This window comes from Crotalus tigris, unplaced genomic scaffold, assembly GCF_016545835.1.
Source record: "Crotalus tigris isolate CLP2741 ecotype Arizona unplaced genomic scaffold, ASM1654583v1 scf7180000020347.5012614909:4044961, whole genome shotgun sequence".
NCBI classification, from domain to species: Eukaryota; Metazoa; Chordata; class Lepidosauria; order Squamata; family Viperidae; genus Crotalus; species Crotalus tigris.
This window is the reverse complement of record NW_024097978.1, coordinates 1,769,901-1,782,803: the sequence shown is the minus strand read 5'-3', so window position 1 is coordinate 1,782,803 and position 12,903 is coordinate 1,769,901.

Genomic DNA, 12,903 nt, shown 5'->3' with positions numbered 1-12,903 from the left:
GAAAACTCTTTTATAAATATTCCAGAAGAATATGGCACAAAATTTCCCATGAACTGAATACAGCAGATAAAAATATACAGTTTTTAAAAGGCACAGAAGCAATAGAAAAGGAGGAAGAATTGCATTACAGTTAAAAAATGTATACAAACAGAAATCCAAATGAATGAAGTAGGCCCTACTGTTGACTTAAAATAAGTGGAGGAACAAATAAAAGTAATGCTCTCCTCCTGTCTAGGAGAAAATTTAAATAATAGCTTTCACAAACAAATAACAGGTCTTTCAGATCCGTTGTATCATTGTGGCAGATTTTAAACTGCCTAATATCTGTTGGGAGACAAACACTGATTATTTTCCCAGAAGCAATGTATAATTCAAGAATCTTGTGGAAAATAATAGCAGTGAAAATAGCTTTATATCATTTTAGTGAATCTGAGTGATGCTATGAAAGAAATAACAGAATAACAGGTTTGGAAGAGACCTTGGGGGATTTCTAGTCCAATCCTCTGCTCAAACAGGAGACCCTAACCATTTCAGATAAGTGGTTATCCAGTCTCTTTTAAAAAAACTTCCACTAATGGAGCACAACTTCTGAAGGCAGGCCATTCCACTAGGTTCTTGTCCTCACTGTCAGGAAAATTTTCCTTAGTTCTAGTTTGCTTCTCTCCTTGATTAGTTTCCATCCATTGCTTCTTGTCCTGCCTTCTGGTGCTTTGGAAAATAGGTTGACTCCCTGTTTTTTGTGGCAGTCCTCAAATATTGGAACACTGCTATCTTGTCATCCCCAGTCCTTCTTTTCACTAGACTAGCCATACCCAATTCCTGCAACTCTTCTTCATATGTTTTAGCCTCCAGCCTTCTAATCATCTTTGTTGCTTTTCTCTGCACATTTTCTCTGTTAATGCCTGTGACTGCATTGGCTTTTTTTTGGCAACTGCAGCACATTGCTGGCTCATATTTAAGTGACTGTCTACTAGGATTCCAAGATCCCTTTCGCAATTATTGTTATTGAATCAAGTTTCATCTAATCCAGGGGTGTCAAACTGCCGGCTCATGGGCCGGTTTCATCATACTGAAGCCGCGCCCACCTCATTGCCGGCAATGCAAAAAGAGCCATGATATGTCACAACATGTCATGTGATGTGGCGAGTTTGACACCCATGATCTAATCTGTACCTATACATTTGGTTTTTCTTCCTTAAGTGTAAAATCTGATTTTTATCCACACTGAATTTCATTTTGTTAGATAGAGCCCAGTGTTCAAGTCTGTAGAGATCCATTTGGATCTTGAGCGTATCTTCTGGGTGTTGACTATTCCTGCCAGTTAGATGTGGTCTGCAAATTTGATCAGTTCCCCTTTTATCTCCTAAGACAGAATGTTGGGGTACCCCACTGCTTACATCCCTCCCTGTAGATGTAGTTCCATTAAGGACTACATGTTGAGTGTGGTTTGTCAACCAGTTACAAATCCATCTGGTGGTGATGCTGTCTGTCCCACATTTTCCTAATTGACCAAGAAGTAGGTTGTAGTCTAGTCTGTCAAATGCCTTCCTGAAATCCAAATATACTATGGCCACAGCATTTTGCCGGTCCACTAATTTAGTCATTTTTTGAATGAAAATCACTAGTGCAGAAATAGCCACTGCCAAACATAATACTTTATAAAATCTCTAACTTGCTTTGCTAACAGTATTCTTCAGAATATGGGAGAAGCCAAAGAATCAGCTATGAATACTAATTAATTTGTTGTTGTTAATTGCGAAGTCGTGTCCGACCCATCGCGACCCCATGGACAACGTTCCTCCAGGTCTTCCTGTCCTCTACCATCTTCTAGAGTCCATTTAAATTCACACCTACTGCTTCAGTGACTCCATCCAGCCATCTCATTCTCTGTCGTCCCATTCTTCTATTGCCCTGAATCTTTCCCAGCATTAGGCCCTTCTCCAGTGAGTCCTTCCTTCTCATTAGGTGGCCAAAGTATTTGACTTTCAACTTCAGGATCTGGCCTTCTAAAAAGCAGTCGGAGTTGATCTCTTCTAGGACTGACCGGTTTGAACGCCTTGCAGTCCAAGGGACTCGCAGGAGTCTTCTCCAGCACCATAGTTCAAAGGCCACAATTCTTTTGCGCTCAGCCTTTCTTATGGTCCAACTTTCACAGCCATACATTGCAACTGGGAAAACCATGGCCTGGACTATATGCACTTTTGTTGACAGAGTGATGTCTCTGCTTTTTAGAATGCTGTCTAGATTTGCCATAGCTTTCCTCCCCAGGAGCAAGCGTCTTTTAATTTCTTGGCTGCAGTCCCCATCTGAGGTGATCTTGGAGCCCAGAAAATAAAATCTGTCACTACCTCCATTTCTTCCCCATCTATTTGCCAGGAATTGAGAGGGCCGGATGCCATGATTTTGGTTTTCTTAATGTTGAGTTTCAAGCCAACTTTTGCACTCTCCTTCTTCACCCGCATCAAGAGGCTCTTTAGTTCCTCTTCACTTTCTGCCATTAGAGTGGTATCATCTGCATATCTTAGGTTGTTGATATTTCTCCCGGCAATCTTAATTCCAACTTTTGATTCATCTAGCCCTGCCTTTCTCATGATGTGCTCCGCATATAAGTTAAATAGGCAGGGCGACAGTATACAGCCTTGCCAAACTCCTTTTCCAATTTCGGTTCTCATTGTTGCTTCTTGACCCGCATATAGGTTTCTCAAGAGACAAATGAGATGGTCTGGTACTCCCATCTCTTTAAGAACTTGCCACAATTTGTTGTGATCCACACAATCAAAGGCTTTTGCATAGTCAATGAAGCAGAAGTAGATGTTTTTCTGGAACTCCCTAGCTTTCTCCATGATCCAGTGTATGTTGGCAATTTGATCTCTAGTTCCTCTGCCTCTTCGAAATCCTGCCTGTACTTCTGGTAGTTCTCAATCCACATACTGCTGGAGTCTAGCTTGTAGGATTTTAAGCATAACTTTACTAGCATGTGAAATGAGTGCAATAGTGTGATAGTTTGAACATTCTTTGGCATTGCCTTTCTTTGGAATTGGAATGTAAACTGAGCTTTTCCAATCCTGTGGCCACTGTTGAGTTTTCCAAATTTGCTGGCAAATTGAGTGTAGCACTTTTACTGCATTGTCTTTTAAGATTTTGAATAGCTCAGCTGGAATACTATCACCTCCACTAGCTTTGTTGTTGCTCAGATTTTCTAAGGCCCATTTCACTTCACATTCTAGGATGTCTGGTTCGAGGTCAGTGACCATCTCATTGTGGTTATCTGGGATGTTAAGCTCATTCTTGTATAGTTCTTCTGTGTAGTTTTGCCATCTCTTCTTAATCTCTTCTGCCTCTGTTAGGTCTCTGCCATTTGGTCCTTTATCATGCCCATCTTTGCATGAAACGTTCCCTTCATATCTCCAATTTTCTTGAAGAGATCTCTGGTCCTCCCTATTCTGTTGTTTTCTTCTATTTCTTTGCACTGTTCATTTAAGAAGGCATTCTTATCTCTTCTAGCTACTCTCTGGAATTCTGCATTCAATTGGGTGTATCTTTCTCTTACTCCTTTGCCTTTCGCTTCCCTTCTTTCCTCAGCTATTTGCAAAGCTTCCTCAGACAGCCATTTTGCTTTCTTGCATTTCTTTTTCTTTGGGATGGTTTTAGTTGCTACCTCTTGTACAATGTTGCGAACTTCCATCCATAGTTCTTCAGGCACTCTGTCTATCAGATCTAATTCCTTAAATCTATTTGTCACCTCTACTGTATATTCATCAGGAATATGATTTAGTTCATTCCTGAGTGGCCTAATGCTTTTCCCTACTTTTTTCAATTTAAGCCTAAATTTTGCAACGAGAAGCTCATGATCTGAGCCACAATCAGCTCCTGGTCTTGTTTTTACTGACTGTATAGAGTTTCTCCATCTTTGGCTGCAGAGTACATAGTCAATCTGATTTCTATGTTGACCGTCTGGTGATGTCCATGTATAGAGCCGTCTCTTGGGTTGTTGGAAAAGAGTGTTTGTTATGACCATCGTATTCTCTTGACAAAATTCTATTAGCCTATGCCCTGCTTCATTTTGTACTCCAAGGCCAAACTTGCCTGTTATTCCGGTTATCTTTTGGCTTCCTACCTTAGCATTCCAATCCCCCATGATGATAAGGACATCATTTTTTGGTGTTAATTCTATAAGGTGCTGTAGGGCTTCATAGAACCGGTCAATTTCATCCTCTTCAGCACCAGTGGTTGGGGCATAGATTTGGACTATTGTGATATTGAATGGTTTGCCTTGGATTCGAACTGAGATCATTCTGTCCTTTTGGGGATTGTATCCCAGTATTGCTTTTCCTATTCTTTTATTGACTATGAAAGCTACTCCATTTCTTCTGAGGGATTCTTGCCCACAGTAGTATACCTGATGGTCATCTGAGTTAACTAATTAATAGGGAATATTTATTTGAGGAATTAGAAATATCAGGAATATTGGAGGAGGTCATTACTTCCAATTCAACTTCTCAAAATCTCAAAGCACAAAACTTATTTTGAGCTGCCAATGTGGCCTATGAGGTTTTGCAAAGAAAAAAGAATCCATGCAGGAAATGGATTAGAATGGATTACAAAAACATGAATAACTAAACTGTCTTCCAATCAGGACAGTAATGGAAAGATGGGTAGTAAAATACATATCAAAATTAAAAACCTTATGTCAGGGCTGGCTCTAAACATCTTGGCACCTTTTTCGAAAAGGATGTATTCAAGTCAGTCTTGATTCCTGGCAACTACCTGGATAAGTCCCTGCAGCTTTCCTGGCAGGATTTTGGAAGTGGTTTCCCTTGCCTCTTTCCCAGGGCTGAGAGTGATTGTCCCAAGGTCACTCAGTTGACTTTGTGCCTAAGGCAGAACTAGAACTCAGGATCTCCTGGTTTCTTGTCTGGTACTTAAGCGTTACAAATAGTCCTCAACTTGGGACCATTCACTGAAAAGTATGACAATGCTGTACAAAGAGACTTTTGACCCCTGCCCGAAGTTATGGCTGCTGTAATGCCACCCACAGTAATATGAACAAAATTTGGGCACTTGGAAGCCAACCCATCCTGATGACTGACCACAGGGATGCTGCAGCTGGCTCTCTATCTATCTTTCTCCCATCCCAACTCGCTGGAACCCTGTAAGGACTGCTTCCTATCCCATCCAGTCCCCTCCTACTCTCTATCCTTCCATCACAGCTCATTTATCTTTTTGGTAGATCTCCTTCAGGAAGTAGCTGCTCCACTGCATGGCCTTCCCACATAGAGGCTGGGTGGGGGCTGTCTTGACAACAGGGACCATTTTGAGAGCGGGAGAGTTATGTCCTGGGCCGGCAGGCACAGGCTGCAGCGATTGGCCTGGGCAGGCCATGTGGATGCCCGGGACAAGAAAGGCTGCTTCCAGCCTTTGCAATGATTGACCAGCAAGGTATTGTGCAGAGGGGCTATAAAAGGGGGCTGCACCATTTTAAAAGCTGTTCTATTGGTGTTGCAATAAAGGAGACTGTTGGAACTCGTTGCTTTGTCTCAATGCCTCTTTTCCTGAAACAGAACATTGGCGATGAAGGTGGGATGCCTTCAAGGCAAACAGATTAAGAAGCTAAGCTTGACCTGGCTCAGGCCTATCAACAATTGGCAGTTGATGAGGAAATGGCCGAGGCCCAAACTATAGTGACTCACAGGGGGACATTCAAGGTAAGAATATTGCAATTTGGGGTAAACGTGGCCCCTGGCATCTTCCAGAGTGTAATGGAGCGAACACTCTGAAATATCCCTGGCATTTGCCCATACTTTGATGATGTCCTCATCGCTGGGGACTCAGCTGACAATTTAGCCGAAAGGCTGAGAGCTGTTTTGCTACGTTTCCGCCAAGCGGGGCTGAAGCTTAAGCAAGATAAGTGCAAGATCGGGGTTACCTCCATGGAGTTTCTAGGATTCCACATTGATGCTCAGGGCATACACCCTGCAGAATCCAAGCTGCAAGCAATTCAGCAGGCCCCAAGTCCCAAATCCAAGGGCGAACTTCAGGCGTTTCTGGGACTGCTAAATTTTTACCACTCATTCCTTCCTCACAAGGCTTCAGTGGATGAGCTGTTACACTGGCTCTTGGACAAACAGTCCCCGTGGCAGTGGACACAAGAACATGAAAAGAGCTTCAAAGAGGTCAAGGCCTTGCTCTCTGCAAATGCGGTCCTCATGGACTTCAATGAGAACTTGCCAGTGTGCATTGCCTGTGATGCGTCCCCTTATGGGATTGGGGCTGTGTTAAGTCACTTGAAGGCTGATAGAATGCAAGTCCCAATAGCATACTATTCGAGAACCCTATCATCAGCTGAACGCAATTATGCACAGATAGATAGGGAAGCCTTAGCCATAGTGGCTGGCATAAAGAAGTTCCATGACTTCGTATATGGCCACCACTTCACGGTCTTTACAGACCATAAGCCACTGCTGGGGTTGTTCACAACAAACAAACAAACCCCACACATAATATCCTCCCGAATGCTGAGGTGGTCTATCTTCCTGTCTGCATATGACCATACACTGGTTCACAAGCCAGGCAAAGAAATGGGTCATGCAGATGGTCTCAGCAGGTTGCCATTACAGCAGATAGAGGCAGATCCAGCACCTGCCAATCACATCCTGTCTATTCAGGACTTGCCTGAATCTCCCCTCACTGCTAGGGATGTGGCTGCAGAAACAGCCACCGATCACACGCTAACACACATGCTGACTTGGGCATTGTCTGGATGGCCTGACACATGTCCAGGCTAAGAATTACAGAGCTTCTGGCAGAGGAAGCATGAGATTTCCACCTTCAAGGGGTGTGACCTATGGGGTAGCCGGGTAGTAATCCCAACCTCATTGAGGACTAGAGTCCTGCAGTCTCTGCATGAGGGACATCCAGGAATAGTCCGGATGAAGGCATTAGCGCGCAGCCATCTGAGCCTATTTTACCATACAATCTTTAACTAACTCCCAGGTCCACGGGTGCACTGTCTGTCAACAGTCAAGGCCGGAGATGTCCCAGGCCCCAGTTCATAGGTGGGAAGAGACTCATACCCCATGGTTGAGGGTCCATATCGACTACGCTGGACCCTTTCAGGGGCAATTCTTCTTAATTCTCATGGACAGTCATTCCAAATGGCTAGAGGTCGTGCCTGTCTCCTCCACTACCACTCCTAGGACCATCCAGGTGCTGAGAGGGATCTTTGCTGCACATGGACTTCCCGATGTCCTTGTCTCCGACAACGGGCCCCAATTCACGTCGTTTGAGTTCAAGGCATTCGTCCAAGCCAACATGATCCGGCATGCCACATTGGCACCGTTCCATCCAGCTTCCAACAGCCAGGCTGAATGAATGGTGAGCACAACCAAGGATGACTTAAAGAGGATCACTCACGGGACCTGGCATCACAGGCTAGCGGACTTTCTTCTGTGCCACCGCACCACATCTTGCACAGCTACTAGAAAGAGCCCAGCTGAACTCCGCTGGGGTCGCCGTCTCATCATGAAACTGGACAGATTGCACCCAGACTGGGTAGCTTCACAGGTGTCACAGCCGTGGGCACCTAGGAGACTACAAGTGGGAGATCCGGTCTGGGCAAGGAACTATGGACCAGGACATATCTGGGTCACAGCAATGGTATGCAAGGTCTCTGGGCCACTGTCATACGAAGTGGCCTTGGACGATGGTCGTGTGATCCGACGTCACATTGACCAACTGCACTGGAGGCTTCCCAGCAACTCTTCCGCTCCTAGCTCTGCTCTCGGGGGGGAGGAGGACCACAATTACGATTGTGGACCATGGTCTCTCCAACATCCCCAGGCTTCAGCTACTGCTCCAAACAGGGAGTCCACAGAAAGGGGGTTCGCTATGGAGGCAGCTCCGGCCTCCAGCATTCAGTCCACTCCAGCTGCTGGTCTAGGGCGCAAGGGACAGTGCTCCCAAGAGGAGTCCAGTGGGGACTTGGGGAATTCTACCCCACCACTGGACTTGGGGAATTCTACCCTCCCCAAGGAACCCTGGCTTGGATTTAGCAGATCCAGCCAGTCAGCAGCTGGATGGGTCCCCTGGGTCTTTGGGACAACAAAGTCCTGGTCTGCCTAGTCTGGCAGGCGAGCTGGCAGGCCAGGCACAGATACCGGCCATGAGAAGATCAGGGCGGGCCAGAAGTCCTCCCAAATACTTAAATGACTATGTATGGTCCTTGTCAGTTCATGGGCAGGCCTGGTAGTCTGGGTTAAGTAATGCAGCTCAAGGGATGTGGGGAGCATGGCGATAGCAAGACTGTAGTATTGTGTATATATAGATGCAACGTACGCAATGTAATAGAGTGTAGAGTATTTAAAATAATAAGTGTGCCTTATTATTTTAGCCAAGGGGGGAGGGGTGTTATGTCCTGGGCCGGCAGGCACAGGCTGCAGCGATTGGCCCGGGCAGACCATGTGGATGCCCGGGACAAGAAACGCTGCTTCCAGCCTTTGCAATGATTGGCCAACAAGGTATTGTGCTGCCTGGGACAAGAAAGGCTGCTTCCAACCTTTGCAATGATTGGCCAGCAAGATATTGTGCAGGGGGGCTATAAAAGGGGGCCGCACCATTTTAAAAGCTGTTCTGTTGGTGTTGCAATAAAGGAGACTGTTGGAACTCATTGCTTTGTCTCAATGCCTCTTTTCCTGAAACAGAACCGGGAGGCTGAAGAACGGATTGGTTGGCTTTCCTTCCTGAACACAACCTTTAGATCTTCAGAGTTCACATTTGAGAGAGAGAGCCAGCTTCTTGGTTGCTCAGCCTCTCTATACTATAGAAGTTGTGTGGCGTTGTCCTGAAAGCAGGCACCATTTCAGAGCAGCCACTATTTATTGCCTTTCCCCCTCCATGATTTGGCTCATCTTACAATTTTAATATGAATTTCAAAAAGCCTTGCCCCCTCCAGTTCACATGATTTTCAGCCCTGGATATATATTTTTTTCTTTTCTCAGACATATTCACCCTATTTACACTAGGAAATTATATTCAACCTTCAAGATGGCATACTAACTCACAGAGTGCACTGTTACTGCTTTTCACTTTTTAATTGTATTTTTGGAAATCTGTTCTGTTTCCAGATTCTTACTTTTGCTGTTTGTCTGAGGATTTCTGTCTAGAGGATTCAATGCAGTACTTTGGGAAGCTTATTGAAATTGGCTCCTGGAACTTAGTGTTCATAGACAACTTTGGTCCATTATTTTTCTTTGTATAATAAAACATAAATAATAAAAGATATAGAAATCAGCTGTTTATTGGTGCAAAATATATTGGGAACAGTTTTGGAGTTGGAAAATCTGGACAAGGTGCCAGTCCTTTTGTGGGGGAAATGTGTTACTGTTAAGTTGTGGAGCCATAAATGGTCTAGGGTTTGACTATTTGGAAATTGCCTTTCTTATTATAAACCTATTCAAAAATATAACAAAGTAATATAAAGGTGTGTGAGAAGGATCCTTTTGAAGGTATCCCCATGGTATTAGGATAGTGGAAGGCAGCCTTCTTTTTTGTTACTCCCTAGTTATCTAAGCAGTTGTGTTGGGCGGAGGTCCCAGGTGCTCTCTGAGCTTGTTTGTTTTCTTGCAGATGTTTCATTGCCCAAACTTGTCTTTGGGTCATACTTTCTCTACCTTTAAGAAATTTATAAAAGCATATCTCTTTCAATACCAATGGTTCTATGATACATGTTTTATTTCTTTGTATATGTAGTTTTTCTTTGTGCATTGTTTCATTGCAAACTGACATAATTGATTTAAAACAAAAAGTTTGGACATACATCAAAAATCAATAATAAATATTAAACAGGTGACAATCCTCACATATTTTTTTATAATTCACAATTCTTTTGTTATTTTGTTTTGAATGGGTTAACGTTATGGATTGAGAAAGCTATGTTTGCCAAGTATTTGTAGATTGTAAGAAATATTTCTCTTACTGCATAAAATGAGTTTTTAATTATATGGTTGATTGACATTTGGCAAGAAAACATGTAGTTCTAAATAACATACACACATACACATACAATTGGATCTGCTATAAAATTCAGATTCTGATTCCTTCAGGACAGGGTGTACTTCATGAGTTTCTCTTAGTCTATTTCCAAATCATAAACATTTCTGTAGTGATGTGTTTTCCAGGTGGTGACCAGAAAGGGAAAACTGGAGGAAACAACAACTCTTGTAGCACCCCTAAATTCAGTTAGCACAAATTCGTTCTCAGTATATTTGTTAGCTCAGCAGAAATCCCAGTAAACAGATCCTTACATCAATAGCTTACATATCAGTACTTTTGTGAGCCCCTTATCAAACCAGTATTTATAGCTGACTTATGTGATGAAAAGACAGAAAATGGCAGCATTCTCAAAAGTCTTTCAGCAGAATGTGATCAGAATTGAATTCTTTTGAAAGGCCACTTGATTAAATAGAAGTAGTTTTACATCGAGAGACTGTTTGCTTCCATATTGCATCTTGGAGCCTGTGGAACCAGAAGGCATGGAGATAAGTCTCTTGGATGTCAATAATTAAAAGGATATACAAATAACAAAAGATTGCCTGGATAACTTTTGTATATTGGATTTACAAAAGTAATTGTTAAACCCTTAAAGGTTTTGTGAAAAGGACAAAGAAAAAAAATGAAAAGAAATAAAATTCTAGGAAATTATTTGAAGGGAATGAAGATCAAGATTGTTAAAAGTAAAAGGAAGAACTATAATGTTGGTTTACTTGATCAAGGTTAAAAACCATGTGTTATTCTCATAACTCCTAATCAACTGTTGCTGATCAGAACTGAATTATGAGGTTTTAGATTTGTTCATATATAAGAGATGGGATCTGGGAAAAAGAGATCATTTGTTATAATTTAAGAGAAGTGATAAGTCACTAAAATCATTTATATGTGTGATGAAGTCTTTTCTTTATATATTTTCCTTTTCTTTACTGTATTCTTTCTTTTTTGTTTGGAAATTTCTGTTTTTGTATTTTATTTTTTGTATTAGCTTTTATCTTTTTAACTATAATTTTTAACAAAATTACTATTAAAATTATCTTGTCTGGAATAGAAAAGACTGGGGAGATATGAAAGCTTTTTTAAAGTATGTGAAAAGCTACTATGTAGACGATTTCTTTGGCAAGTTAAAGACAAGATAAGAAACAATTGGTTTAAATTATAAGGAAACTGCTTTTGATTAGGCATTAGGAAGAATTTCCTGATTCAGTAATGGAACAGACCTGGGATGTGGAGAACTTTCCAACATGGGAAATGCTGGATGGCTGTCTAATGGGGATGCTTTAATCATAGATTCCTACACTGGGCAGAGGAAAGACTGCCCCAGATGATCTCCAAGGTTCCTTCTAATTCTTACCATGCTATGATTTTATTGACCAAAACATGGTCAGGGAATATCTAATTACCCTTTTATTTTACAGACTTATAGAAAATATAGACCCAATTTAGTGTGGTGATTAAGGAACCAGGCTAGAAACCAGGAGAATATGAGTTGTAGTCCTGCTTTAGCCATGAAAGGCAGCTTGGTGATTTTTGGACCAGTCACTCTCTCTCGGTCCAGTTTATCTAGGAATATTAGGTATGTTTGCCACTTTGAGTTATTTATAAACATAATAAAAGCAAGATAAAAAAAATCTAAAATAAAAGTTAAAAAAAAGTAGAAGGATGTTTATATGCCACCCAGAAACACTCAATAATGAGATCGGATGCTGGGATGCTAGTACTTTGAATGAATTAAAACTCCAAAGTCAAAATGAATTGCATCCCAACTTCGTGATAGTCAGGCCAAACATTAGATATGTTTGCTACTTTGAGTTGTTTATTTAAAAAAATAATGAAGACAGGATATAAATAAAATAAATTTTAAAATATAGCTTTTCTTCATAGCATAAATGGAGACTAGCACTGTCCATAGTTGGCAATAGCATGGCTTGGTAAGTCTTAAATATTTAAAACAATTTTTTTTCCTAAAGTATTGATAGGCCAAATATTATTATCTGTGAGAATATCTTTGTAAGATAGATAGCATCACCATCAGATGGAATTGTAACTGGTTGACAAACAGCACTCAATGAATCTACATCTACATGGAGGGAAATAAGCAGTGGGGTCCTTCATCACTGAAGGTTTTTAAGAAGAGACTGGACAGCCACTTCTCTGAAATGGTATAGGGTCTCCTGCTTGAGCAAGGGGTTGGACTAGAAGAACCCCCAAGGTCCCGTCCAGCTCTGTTCTGTTTCTGAGGTTCTGTTTCAGGCCTAGTACTCTTCAATATATTCATAAATGATTTAGATGAGGGAATAGAAGGGGAACTGATCAAATTCACAGACAACACAAAGTTGCCAGGAATAGCTAACACCCCAGAAGATATGCTCAATATTTAAATGGATCTCAATAACCCTTCCAACTTTACTATTATTATTATAATTCTTTCTCAGATTATACATGTTTCTTAGGCTTATAATGTAACTTCTTATGACCAACATTGTGGTGAGAATTATAAAAATAATATTGCTATGGGGGACCCTATTTCATTTTCCGTTTCTTCCAGCAGTTCATTCTCCATCTCAAAACCTAAAGGTAAGTAATGATACAAACATGTGCAATAGTAACTGCAAAGGGTTACTAAAAAGTTTATTACTAGCAATGAGTTTTGGCGCTAAACCCCTATAAGGATGACCACGTCAGGTCTGGCAAAACTGTAAAATGGACACAACCCAAGCAGCATATAGAAGATGTTTTTCTGAAATCCTCTTATGTCAGCTGATGATGTCTACAGCCCTCTGCCAAGTTAGAGGGAATTTTACCATAGGCCCATTGCTTGATGGGCTGAGGTCTATGCTTCATGTGTTCTGCCATTAT